We start from the raw sequence: 14,756 nt of genomic DNA, 5'->3' as shown, positions 1-14,756 counted from the left end.
CTGTTACTGCACAGATATCGATGTTCTCCATGCTAAGGAGAGTTTCGAGTGCGTGCATCTTGAGGTTTAGACTTCTGGAGTTGAGTAGCATTACTTTTAGTTTCTTATCCCTTGTGATACCTATGGAGGTGGGTTTGTCATTTGAGCCTTGCCTAAAAAAGGCACTATGGGGGTAGCAAGAGCCTTTGCCAATATCCGAAAGCCCAAGGGTGACAGGTGCAAGCCATCCCTAGCGAAGCATCGTGGCTTGTCGAGCATATCATCCCAAGCTGACAGGCATTGGATCCCCTTTGAATGACACCAGTACTTAAGCCAATTGTTGAAATTGATCATCTTGCCTTCATATTGTGGCATCATTCTTGGTGAGGGTAAGATGCTACTCAAGGTCAGGGTCATACCGGCCTGAGCTACATGCTCAGAGAGCTCCTTTATGTCTCTTTTCGTGTAGTCCAGGGAGGTACGTCTCAGGTCATTCACACCAGCATGGAAAATGACTGAGTCATATTTGTACTTGCCTTGGAGTGACCTGAGTGCTTGTGTTATGTGGCGGATCCTAGTGCCAGACAGGCTGCTCACCGTGACCCTCTCCTTGTTTAGCCTGGTGAGCGGGACGTCAGTGTGCCTGATGATAGAGTCACCTATTACAAGTGTATCAGGTGTGTTGTTTAGTCTTAAGGGCTGTGACTGTTCGGCACACTGGCTTTGTGAGATATGTGTTGCACCTGTTTTGTTTTGGGGTAGCGATTGCTTGGCTGTCTGCTTTGGAGGTCTCTGCTGCTTAGGCAGATCTTTATTTAAAGCCTCCGAGTATGTTTTTGTGTGATTATGTGTTTGGTTTGCTGTCGTGGTAGGTCTGTGTGAGACTGGAATTGTAGTGAGTGTGGTTTCCTTCTCCTCCTGACTGGTTATGCCAGTAGTGAGTTGAGAGAGCTTAGCCTCCAGTTTGGCTATATGGTTGCATCTCTCACATGTGTTGGAATTTGTTGGGAGGAGGAGAGGGTTGTCTGTGTACATGAGGCAGTTGTAACATTGCCTCAAGATTCCCAGATTCACCAGCTGGACCGGAGAGGAGATTGACAACTGACCTTATAATGATACGGTGATCCACTGGTATGTATGTTGTGTTACATACCCAGGTGTGTAACAAGGTAGCATCTACAAAGCTGTGTAATACAAGTACTGATACACATTAGGCATTGTATGGCCTAGCTCTGAGAATGTTGTGAATATCAGACCATGGCAAAATCAGCATGCGCACACACACACACACACACACACACACACACACACACACACACACACACACACACTCACACACACACTGCTTACATGTACAATGTTTTATTAGTAATCTTGTATTCCACATAGTATTAAATTAGTTCATACTGTCATCATGATGGCTATATTGCATCGGTACAGCACAGTTCATGTACAGTATACATATTTTGGCTGTACTTTGCACATATCCCTACCAGAGTAGCATTGTCTGCTTTGTCTGCCATACTGGTGCTGAGCATACAGAAGGACATCATTCTGTATGCTGAACACCAACAAATGTAGCTATAGTTTATGCCACTCAACTTTACAACTGCCCATATGTGTGCCATCATAGTCCTTCACATGGTGTTACCTTCCAGGGGACTGGCCTTTGTATGCCTTCTGTTCTGTAACATACTATTTATATCTGTACAAGTGTACTTGGATCGATTGCCATCAAACCTTGCAGTAATGGGCACAATTTCTGCACATTTCAATACCTGTCACAGCAGGACTGACCTTTTCCTTTTAATCTGCCTCCCCTCAGCAGTGTGTATGGGTCCCTATCAGTTCAGTGAAAAATGAGTTAATCGAATGGCATTTTCACTGCAATTGCATCGAACACACCATTTGTTGAGCTGTTCATACTGAGATCACAGTGCATTGAGGATCAGGAAATTTGCCATTTCCCCCACTGTAGTGCAGTCTCGGAGATGGTATATATAATTAGCAGGGGGTGTGGGGTCACAGCCCCCCACATGAGGGGAATTTGATGAATGGCATTTCCATGAAATGACATTTGTTGAATTGACTGCTCGATGAAGTGATATAGACCCGTGTGTGCATGCTCCCTTCTCCTCTTCTTTTGAGATCTGTTTCTGAACTGTGTGTCTCATGCTTTCATGTGTAGTTTCTAAGACATATATTCTTATATCTGTGACGGGGTGGGGGGGTTAGTCATTTGTCATCTTGTTTTGTGGCTTACACCATGTTATGAATGTTTGCATCCCTTTATGTGGTAAATGGTGATATGCATTGACAGGTGTATGCATTTAAGCCACTAGGCATGCATGCTGTACAGAAATACATTGACTCCCCATGTCAGCCATATAATGTCTACTGTGTTCTGATGTATAAATGACAATAGGTCTAGCATTGATATATTAAACATAGTTTGTAGGAGGATTGTTGCTGTCTCTACATATCTGCTCCTGTTGACTGAAGTTTTGCCTAGGATAGCTGGTCAGGACTCTTTCTTGTATGCTGCGTATAGACAGCAAATGCATGAGTGCCTTTCTGGTATGACAACACAGACCCATTATAGGGGGAATGTCTGCTTAAAATCACCTCACACCTGATACACTAAGGTGAATAATGAATCCTCTACAGAAGAAGGATCTTGCAGGGTTACTTATAGAGCAGGGCAGTTCTTTCTACCATGTGACTCACACATATTGTAATTGACAGACAATATAAGTCATCACATTGTATAGACAAAAAAACATATATTATGCACTTTATACCTGTTGATGTCAATAAACATGGTTCTAGAACAGCTGCACATGAATCTCCCACAATTCCCTGACTCTTTGTACCTTAGCCTTTTTTGTGTCTGAGCCACTTTCTGGAGACATTGCTGTCAACATCATGGCCAATTATACACTTTGCTTTTGAGGAGTCACTTAAGTTACCTCAAGCATATAGTGTCAGTTCTATCTACATTAACATATGTGCCTGCACAGTGCTTGAGGCTATGCAACATAATTTGTCTTCCCAGTTCTTAATGTCCATAATGGACCACTGTGTAGTGTAGATTAACAAGCCCCAAACAAATAGTAACATAGTCATTGGGGCTAGATTCAGTTAGCATTGTCATCTTACAGCAAGAGGTTCTTTGGTTCTTGGCTGAAGCACCTCCTGTTACGAGTCTGCATGTCCTCCCTGTGGTCGAGTGAGTTTTAAAGACATGCTGTAGGTGCATGCATGTGTGTGTGTGTGTGTGTGTGTGTGTGTGTGTGTGTGTGTGTGTGTGTGTGTGTGTGTGTGTGTGTGTGTGTGTGTGTGTGTGCACCTTCTGTGAAGGTCGGGCACTGGACTGGCAACTCAACACCGTAAAAACCCCACTGCCAATCTATGGACTGGAGATCCACTGTGGTGACCCATAATGGGAGAAGCTGAAAGACATTATTATTGCAATTCCTGATGCATATGGCACAGGAAGACAACATCATGCTGCCATCCCTCTTCCCATACTACATCCAGCCTCCATCATACAGGCACCTGGAAAGATGGCCTGCAGACTTTCTCCATGTCAGATCACCAGCATCTTGTCTTCCCTATGCCTATGAGATGACCTTCTTTAGAATATTATTACAGTGAAGTGGCATATGCAGAGACAATGTAAGGAAACACTTGAAAACACAACCTCAGAATCTTGAGGCAGCTTTGAAGGGTTCCATTAATTTTGCCAAGTCAGCTTTCATTGAAATTCAGTTTTGTAGCACTATACCAAAGTGCATTTCTTTGATTGCTACTTCTTGCTGATGAAGTGCATAGCTTCACTTTTTAGCAGTATAAATCAATTGTTATGTTTCCTTTATAATGCATTGAAAAATTATATTGAGCTCTGCTTACTGCTTGGTGTGATGGATTTGAAGTCTTCTTAAGACACTCAGTCTTGCTGGCTGGATTCTGCTAAAATTCAAAGTCTGGTTATATTTGCATTCACAGTCTGTCGCATACAGAAACTTGCAGAATATACACTGATGAGAGAATATACTTTGCAGCACCTGTCTTTAAGAGCAGTAACCAATAAGTTTTATAATAAACCAAACTGGACAAACGTTGCAGCTTAAAAGTACTGTTCCAACTTTACTTCTCATATAGTACAGATGATGTGAGAGATATACCATTTACCTCAGGACTTGTGTCCCTACTATACCTCAAACATAACTGGATTTATACAGCTCTTTATATACACTTTTAGTCATGCATAAACATATACATTTCCTCTTGATATTCTATTTTGGAGAATTGCTCATCCTGTAGAAACAATACTAAGCTTCCTTGTTTAACAATGTCTTGTAAGAGACCAGCTTTTCTTTGTACAAGAACATCTGTTCTTTTGCCAATGCTGATAACAGTGTCCTGTTGTTCATGCAGAAAAACATATTTTTGAGGAAACACATTGTTCTGACAGTGTGATCATCCTGTATTCTATTTGAATCTTTGTATAAGAACATCTGTTCTTGTGCCAATGCTGATAAACATGTCCTGTTTTCCATGCAGAAAAACATATTTTTGAGGAAACACATTGCCACAATGTCATTGTCCATTCTTTAAAAGCAGATTTTGCATTTTTGCTCTTGCATACATCCTGTTTTTAAGTCTGTAAGGGAAAATGTCCATTCAGCAGGTTCCTTATTTTCCAAGCCATGGTCATTTAGTATGACTGCTGATCACATATTACTAAACTCTGTTTTTGCATTTAAGCAAGCTTTTTCTTTCAGCATATTTACAACATAATTAATTTCAGCCTTATGTTAATAAAATCTAACAATTCCCTCTGTTTTTAAACATACTCAAAACATTTTATATAGAAAACACATTAAGAAACAAACCTATAGTCTTCTATTGATACAAGTCAAAATGCAATTTTACATAGTTAATACAATAATATTAAGTATTACTACCAAAACTGAATGTATTTAACAACTTTTTCTTTTGCAGACCATTCTGTGAAAATATTTTATCAGTTATGAGCTGTGTCTGCTTTAGTTTAACTTGATCAATTTATTCTTTTGCAATCATAGAATTTCATTTATGACTTAGAACTGTTTCATTAACTCTTTGCAACTGTTGAATTAACTATAAGAGACAATAACTATGTGCTACTGCAAGCATTTATACACTGCTGAAAATATACAGTTTTAATGTAATTTTAACCATAACATTGTGGTCATGTCTTTGAACTGCCCATTAACATCTTGGTAAAGTACTGAACTGGGCTTAGATAATAAATATTTGAAAGCAATTATTTTACTGGGGTAAAACCAATGATATTACAACTTGACAAATTACTTTCAAACTTATTACAATGTATCCTGATCAGTACATATTTACACAGACTGTTTGCTATTTATGCATTTTAATCTAGTAGGTACCCTGGACCCATTGTTTTCTTTAAATATGTTTTTTCACACATATTCATTACTAGACATTAATTTCATTTGTACTGAATTTTTCTGCATTTGTACATACAAAGACTATCATTTGTACTGAAATCTTCTACATTTGTACATACAAAGACTGTAAAGTACATTTAGTCTAATCTTACAAATTTAATAACATTAATATTAAGCAAAATCTTGGAAAATGTTTGTCTCTTTAGAGATATCTAGTGGAACTGATACCATATCCATATGTCCTGTTATTTTAAACTACATACTCAGCAATTAAAAATATTCATGCTTTTTTATACCAACATTGTTTTGCCAAAAACATACTAAAAATAGTGACCATTCTTGCTATTAGAAACATTTATGCATTTTGCATATCTTTATTCTCTCTTGTATAGCTTTAATAAAGCAATTTTAAATCATCTCTTGTTTTTTTAAACCATCTCTTGTATAGCTTTACAATTTAACAGGTTGTAAATACAATTTAATTCTAAATAATACAATAATTATGATAGCTATTAAAATATCTTATCCTGTCAGGTTTAATCCAGTTTACCAGCATTTCTAATACACTAATACCTGTTTTTCCCCCCATAAGAGTATTGTCAAGAAGGAATGAGATATTTTTTCCTGTAGCTTTATTTTAGACCCTTGTTGTTTATTTTTTCTGTAGCTTTATTTCAGACCCTTGTTGTTTATTTTTTCTGTAGCTTTATTTCAGACCCTTGTGCAGTACTGCTTATACAGTCAGTGTAAAACTGAGAAAGTACCCCTCCCCCTGTAGTATTGCACTATTGTTTATCTGCTTTATGCTGTGAGAATAGAATGTATGTCAGCCCAACACTTTGGTTATACATTTATTTTATTAGGTTACTCAACTATAGACCTTTGTCTGATTTGATCATTTTTTATAAAGCTTTTGCTGTTTATTACCTCTAGTAGGTATTTATACCCTCCTGCACAATTGTTTTGAACTGTATGTATACTACAGCCCATTTTGCTGGCTGTACTGGATGCAACTGAGTTTTTTTTTTTCTTTTAACATTTACTTGTAAACAGATTATCAGTGACATCTATGCACAATTGTGACATTTTATAATTAGCAAATAGTGTTGCCTATAAACATTTTAACAATTATGTTTTAATAACAATGATGCTTTAGAAAAACTCAAGCTACTTGTCTGGCAATCAGTCTTGTTTATCTTATCTTTCCAACATTTCCTGTAACCATTCATCTAGTCTAGGAAGGTCTGAGCTCACATTTCATACTCTGTAAACTATAGTTAATTCTTTTAGCATTTTTCCTTTAATGTGATTGTGATTTGCATAACTATGCATTTATACTACATTACAATTAGCTTACATGGATTTCAGTACTTTTTTATTTATTTACCTTTTTAACTATTTAACTGTACCGCCATTAATTTTACAAAAACTGTTTGACTAATACCATCTGTGATTTTCTTTTTAAAATTCAGAACTTTAACTGTTTGGTGTTACTATATAATTATAAACAAATTGTAAAAAACAAAATAGATATTAGTTTAACCAACACATTTATATTTATATTATTTATATTTGCTGTTGTCTGCCTGTTATTCTTGTGTATTGTAACAGATGTACTCTAGATGAAAAGAACACACATGCATGTCTGTCTTGTATATGTATATCTTTATACAAGCATGTCATGTCCCTACCATCCTAGCATGCATGCTTAACCATTTTCAAAACATAAACATATTATAAAATATATTTCTTTTGCACAGATTAACTGTGTATGCTGGAAGTTCCCAGTCTCTGTCAGTTCAGCTAATTTATTTCCTTTATCCTGCAACTGCTGTTGAATTTCCTGTAATGTTGCATGGTCTTTCTGACATTCTTTAGTAAGCTGTTCTGCTGAATTTGAAACTCCTATGCCCTTTTGAAAAGATGTATGTATAACTTGTCCAAGCTTCCTGAACTCATTGTGTCTGTCTTTTAGAAGTTTACTACATTCTTTTGTAATAAAATGTACTAGGGGTTCTATCAGTAACTGATTTGACTCATATGTGGTGACAGGACATAACTGTTCAACATCAGAATGTAATGGAAACACTTTACCCTTAATTAAGTCTTTATCATGAACAGATCTGTCTTTACAGTCTATTTTTTTTAGCAATATGATGCAATATTATTTTATGGCATAATAAAATGCAGTTTTGGTTGAAGCACACAATAAACTTTTGTCATATTCCACATGGTTTTCTTTGAGATACCAGTCAAATATTGTAATACATTTGCATAATGCCTTATTATCAACCTGCCCTAATAAGGTTTTACATTTACTAATGTGCTGTGTATACCAACATAGCAATTTACTAAAGTTTGGTTTACTCCTGCATGAATTATTAATAACATACATATTAATAACATCCAAACTGTCTAATATACAAACTGTCTAAGAATATACAAACTATCTAAGAATATACAAACTATGTAAGAATATACAAACTGTCTTAAGAATATACAAACTGTTTAACATCATCCACACTAAATATGTGACACAGAAAAAAGTCTTACCAGTTAGCAAGAAAACAAGTGATCAGGCTGCTGTTGCTGATGGCTAGAAATTTTTCAGAGTCACTTGAGAAGCTGGTGAAGCACAACAGGCAGCAAACTACTGTGCTAGTGGACATTCACCTTTTCTTGAAGAATTTATGGCACTGCGAATTTCTTGAACTAGTCTCACTCCGGATTGTAGACGTCTAAAAAACGTTACTACTGCAAGCTGCATAAACTGGAATACTTCTGTTTAGGATTTACACATACGTACAAATGTTAGTTACTGCAATTTGACTGAAGTGACCCTCTGCAGGGCTTACCATCACTCCCCCTGTGTTTGAATTGCAGATTGTAGGTTCAAATGCAGGCTAGCTTGCCATTGAAAAATTATATGGAGCTCTGCTTACTGCTTGGTGTGATGGATTTGAAGTCTTCTTAAGGCACCGGCCTTCAAAGTCCCCAACCTTCATGCTTGGCTTATACACAACAAACCTGACTTTTTAACTATTTCTGAAACTTGGTTGAAACCACATATTAAGGACTCTGAATTAGTTCCCCCAAACTACTCCATCATAAGAAAAGACAGACCTCTCAAAAAAGGTGGAGGAGTAGCCCTTATATATTCCTCCTCCCTAGTAGTTTCCCCCTACAACAAACCTATCCCACACTTCAACAACGCTGAACTTCTCCTTACTATATCTCAAATCAATAACCACAAACAAATAAGTATAGCTTCGCTCTATATCCCTCCAGGTGACAATATTTCTACACTTGAACTTATCCTTTCTTGGCTATCCAGTAACATTAGTAATGAAACCATAATCCTAGGAGACGTAAACATTAACTGGGCCCTTATCCAAGCTCCTTCAAACAACACTAATATCAACCTCTACCATTTCACACAACTGATCAACTTGCCTACTCACCCAGCCAAAAACCCCTCTAATGGGAGTATACTGGACTGGATCCTAGTCTCCCACCCCCACTACTTCACCAAAAGTGGCATCCGTCCCGACCCACTAGGCGACCACTTACCCACCTTTACCCACCGACTTCCAACTAACCTTCAACGGACCCACAACTTCATTACTATCCGCAACCAAAAAAACTTCAACCCTATAACCTTTTCAAACTCACTTAATGCAGTAAACTGGGCTTGTCTAAAAACATTACCTCTAGACAATGCAGTCTCATACTTCAACTCTACATTCTTAAAATTACTTGACTCTCAAGCTCCCCTACAGACTAAGAGAATAAAAACTAAATCAGCCCCTTGGCTATCTAAAACTACTCTATCTTTCATGAGACAAAGAGACAAAGTGTGGGCACGCTACCAAAAACACAAGACAACCCCACTCCTCAACGAATACAAACTGCTCCGCAATAAAGCTAAAAAACGTATCTCTTTTTATCGACAAAACTATTTCTCCACACTCCAAAACCAAAATAAAAACAACCATCAAAAATTCTGGAAAGGAATCTCCACTCTCCTCCACCCCAGCAAACCAGATACTCCTACCCCAGATCCAAATGCTCCAGAACTAGATTTAGCCACCCAATTTAATTCCTTCTTTATTGACTCTATTTCAAAACTAACCTCCTCATTCTCTACCTCCTCCCAATCCACTAATTCCTCTACCTCCTCTTCCACACAAATTCTATCCTCACCCATACAACCCCAAAATTCAACACCACCCAACTGCACTATCTTCACTTTAAATCCCATCCCTACAACTACTATTAAGAAACTCCTCCAGAAATTAAAACCATGTACCAATGCTCCTGATAATATCCCTTCTTACTTTCTTAACATTGCTGCCAAAAGTCTGGCCTACCCTATTAGTATCCTAATCAACCGCTCCCTACTAGAAGGCCCAGTTCCCCAAATTTGGAAACAAGCCTTTATTATACTATTACACAAAGGAGGTAACAATAATAACACTACCAATTTTAGACCTACAGCCATCCTGTCCCCCATTTCAAAAATCCTTGAGAAATGTGTGCAAATCCAACTCCTTCCTCATCTCCTAGACAACAACCTTATAACCCCCACACAGCATGGCTTCAGACCTAATCATAGCACCATGACTGCCCTTCTCTCTTTCCTTGAAATAGTAAATAAAGCCCAAGACTCTGGACAGATTGTTTCCACCTTACTCCTTGATCTTTCCAAAGCCTTCGATACTATCTCTCACAGCCTGCTCTTAACTAAACTCTCCAAACTCTACCTATCCTCCTCCTCTCTGATCTGGTTCTCTAGTTATCTATCAAACAGAAATCAAGCAGTAAAATGGAAAAAAGCAACTTCCTCCTTCCTAAGCACCCCTACCGGAGTCCCACAAGGCTCCATATTGGGCCCTCTTCTATTCAACATCTTTATTAATGACTTCCACAAATCTATCCCTTTCTCTAGCATTATCCAATATGCAGATGACTCCACTATCATCTGCTCCACCTCTTCTATCTCCACCCTGCAAAAACTTACTCAAGACGCCTTCTCTTCCACTGAGCAATGGATGCTTTGCAATCATCTAGCTTTCAATGCCACAAAGACCAAATTAATGTTATTTACTCCCTCCAAACTCTCTCCCCCAACATAAACTCACTCTTAGTTACCAGTCAAAATAACTCTCCTCTTGAAATAGTGTCAGAGACCAAACTTCTTGGGGTCCACATTGACAACCAACTAAAATTTAATTCCCACCTACAAAAGAACATCAAAAAAACACATCAAAAACTTGGCATGCTATATAGACAAAATGCCTACCTCACACCTACCACTAAAATCACTCTAGCTTCTTCCTTCCTCATTCCCTCCCTCCTCTATGGTGCCCCACTACTTACTAATCTTCAGTGCTCCTTAAAAAAACAGCTCACCTCTTGCTATAACAAAATAGCTAGATTCGCTACCACCCGTAAGTCTTCCACTCACCACTGTCTCTCCCTCCATAAACTAAAATGGTTAGAACTTCCCAACTATCTTGCTTATACTCAACTAACTCTAGCCCACAAGCTTATTCTAAACCCCTCCAACTGTCCCTCCCTCTCTTCTGCCTTTAAAATGCACCATCCAAATAGAGTTCTAAGGTCTAATAATCAAAATCTTCTAGAGGTCCACAAACCGAATCATCCCCCAGGCAAAAACCTCCTTTCCTTCAGCCTTGCTCGCCTCTGGAATTCCCTACCACCAAACATCCACACTACCTCTAACCACTCTACCTTCAAGAAATCACTTTTCTTACACCTAGAATCTCAATGGGAATGCTCTTGTACCCACCCCACATAACCAACTCTACCTTTCCCTGTACTAACATTCTACTCTATTCATCTACTATGTTCGTTCATTAAAATGCTTTTATGTTTTGCTTTTATTCCTTCGTTAGCCTGTACCAAGATTGTCACTGACAAATGTTAAGTACATTTATGTTTTGCTTATGTTTTGCTTATGTTCTTTTATAGTATGTACCTATATATTTACGGTCAAAGTTATTGTAAATTGATTTTCTTTTTTGGAGCTTTTCTCCCCAGGACTCCATTGAAAACGGGTTCTTCAATGGCCCAATGGACTATCCTGGTAAACCAACTGCAATAAATAAATAAATAAAGACACTCAGTCTTGCTGGCTGGATTCTGCTAAAATTCAAAGTCTGGTTATATTTGCATTCACAGTCTGTCGCATACAGAAACTTGCAGAATATACACTGATGAGAGAATATACTTTGCAGCACCTGTCTTTAAGAGCAGTAACCAATAACTTTTATAATAAACCAAACTGGACAAACGTTGCAGCTTAAAAGTACTGTTCCAACTTTACTTCTCATATAGTACAGATGATGTGAGAGATATACCATTTACCTCAAGACTTCTGTCCCTACCATACCTCTAACATAACTGGATTTATACAGCTCTTTATATACACTTTTAGTCATGCATAAACATATACATTTCCTCTTGATATTCTATTTTGGACAATTGCTCATCCTGTAGAAACAATACTAAGCTTCCTTGTTTAACAATGTCTTGTAAGAGACCAGCTTTTCTTTGTACAAGAACATCTGCTCTTTTGCCAATGCTGATAACAGTGTCCCGTTGTTCATGCAGAAAAACATATTTTTGAGGAAACACATTGTTCTGACAGTGTGATCATCCTGTATTCTATTTGAATCTTTGTATAAGAACATCTGTTCTTGTGCCAATGCTGATAAACATGTCATGTTTTCCATGCAGAAAAACATATTTTTGAGGAAACACATTGCCACAGTGTCATTGTCCATTCTTTAAAAGCAGATTTTGCATTTTTGCTCTTGCATACATCCTGTTGTTAAGTCTGTAAGGGAAAAATGTCCATTCAGCAGGTTCCTTATTTTCCAAGCCATGGTCATTTAGTATGACTGCTGATCACATATTACTAAACTCTGTTTCTGCATTTAAGCAAGCTTTTTCTTTCAGCATATTTACAACAGAATTAATTTCAGCCTTATATTAATAAAATCTAACATGCATTTTCACTGCTAACTTGTGGTGTGGTGTTTTTTTTTTTTCAAGGTCAGCACAGTGCGGTTAAAAAATTGTTTTTTTCTTTACTAATGTGTAATCTTAGAGTCAGTACATATAATTAGCAAGAAATATAGGGGATACTGATGCCATATGGGAGGTACATTGGCTTGACCACTGCAAAGACATTGCTTTTACTGTTTTTCTTTGGCTTAAGGGTGTTTGATGGGTTTGGTGGAACAAGTTATTGGCAATAGTCTGGACTTATTTTTTTTTTAATGTCATCATGGTTGGGATTCATTGTAGTGATAGGGAACCACCTTGAACAACTCTGCCATTGAAAGGACAATGTTCCACCTTTGATGACGCTCATTCATTTATGTTGTCCTTTTACTGTAGGGTGGTGTCACTCATGTACACATAGGCCTAATAGACTTGTGTGTAAGCTTCTTCCTTCACTGTCCTGTGTAGTCCATCTCATGGACTGCTTGATGGTACAAGTTGTCACACTTATGTGCACAGCATTTAATGCATGTCTTCCTCGGTGCCTGTAGTGTGCATTTAACACACTAGTAGAAGCACATTGCATTATGGGATTGGTAGATAAGTTTTCCAACAATGATCTGTATTGGCCTTGTTGTGGCCACTGTAATAACCCTATTCCACAAATTATAGCAATGTCACCATTTTTCCCTAACTAAACCAAGCCTGTATCATGAAGGCACCTCACCCATGTCAAGTCAATGGCATCTGGCTTTTTTATGCCTCTGAGTTGACTTCCTGTATGATTTTAGTTTACTATACCAAGGTGGAATATGATGGGCCATTGTAAGACAATACATAAAATACACCCTCAGAGTCTCTGGAGGCAGCCTTGAAAAATTCAGTTAATTTTGCTCAGTTGGCTTTCATTGAAAGTCAGTATTGCACCAGTATATCAAAGTGATTTTTTTATTGCTACTTTTTTTGTCAGTGAGGTGTTTGGCTATACAGTGTAAGTGAATGCTGCATAGGAGGTATGACCTACTGGATGAGGCATGTGCCCTTGGTCTCATTATTATGTTTGAAGTTGAAATAACTACAAATTTTCTTGAGATGAGATATAAAACCATGGTCCCAACTGCTTGAACTAGTGGTAGCTCAGGTGGCTGTAAAAGATCCCTCAGCACCTATTGAAAAAAGTAGGGGTTCTTTATTGATTGTCACAGCTTATATACATTATTTACATAATATACATTGTTTACCCTTTTATATGATACAAAGCGATCTCATATGTTAAACAATTCCTCCCCACCCTTTCTAGAGCCAAAAACTTACCTTCTTCAAAATTTCTGATAATGTCCATTTATCATTAAACTTTACTTCAAGTTTCTCAGTCCATACTATCCGTAGAATGAAACATATTTTTTATCAGTTTTTCAACCTCTTTTCATTTTTTGTTACTGTAATACCTGTATTCAAACATTTTCATACCGAAATTTTCAACCTTTTCAAAACCTTTCAACATCTTTTTATTACAGAACTTCTTTACTCTAGAATATTTCCTCAACAAATGTTCTGTTTTTTCAAGCTCCCCAGAGTAATTACACATTCTTTCTTGTTTTCTTTTGTAAGGCATGTTAGCTTTAACAAGCAATTTACCTAATATCAATCTTCATAGAAAATCTTTACATTCATATATTTTCTTACACCATGTACATCTTATTTTGATAGCATTTATTTTCTCCATGTTTAAATGTGTCCATGGAAAAACACAATAATATTCTTTCATGATATTTAAACACCACTCTTTCCTTTTCTTTTCAACATTATTTATATTCAATTTCCATAAAAGAATTTTATTTTGGTACTCTTATATCTTCCTTCACATAGTTTTTCCATTTTTTTTCCTAACACCATTTTTTCCCCAAAAACATTATATTTAACATTCAAAATATATTCTATTAAATGTCTATTCTTTTTTTTCAAACCTATTAAAGCTCTGTATAGATTCAAGGATGCTGCATGAACAATTGGATTAATTAACCCTAATCCCACTTCTTCCTCTTTCACATACAAAATCCCTTGTCTAACTGGATTTAATCTGGATACCCATATAAAAGAAAATGCAATAGACGTAATCCCTCAGATTTAATAAATTCCATTTAGGGATAGTGTAGGCCTACACAGAATGTTACCATGTCCGTGCACACAGTTTCCCCTTGGCAGCACTCCATGCATATCAATGATGGTGCTTTGCTGAGTGAGTGTCATGGAACAAAGTTACTGAATCAGTGTAGGGAATGT

The 14,756-nt window shown here is 37.2% G+C and overlaps 1 pseudogene; it reads right to left on the bottom strand.

The window, feature by feature from the left end:
• Positions 1-14,088, bottom strand: part of LOC122797834 — a 293,822-nt pseudogene extending 279,734 nt beyond the window's left edge.
• Between the last annotated feature and the right edge of the window lie 668 nt (positions 14,089-14,756).

The sequence above is a fragment of the Protopterus annectens genome, chromosome 3.part1 (genome assembly GCF_019279795.1).
Source record: "Protopterus annectens isolate FY-2018-M chromosome 3.part1, PAN1.0, whole genome shotgun sequence".
Classification (NCBI taxonomy): Eukaryota; Metazoa; Chordata; order Ceratodontiformes; family Protopteridae; genus Protopterus; species Protopterus annectens.
The sequence above is the reverse complement of the archived record's forward strand: the minus strand, read 5'-3'. Positions and strand labels throughout refer to the sequence as shown.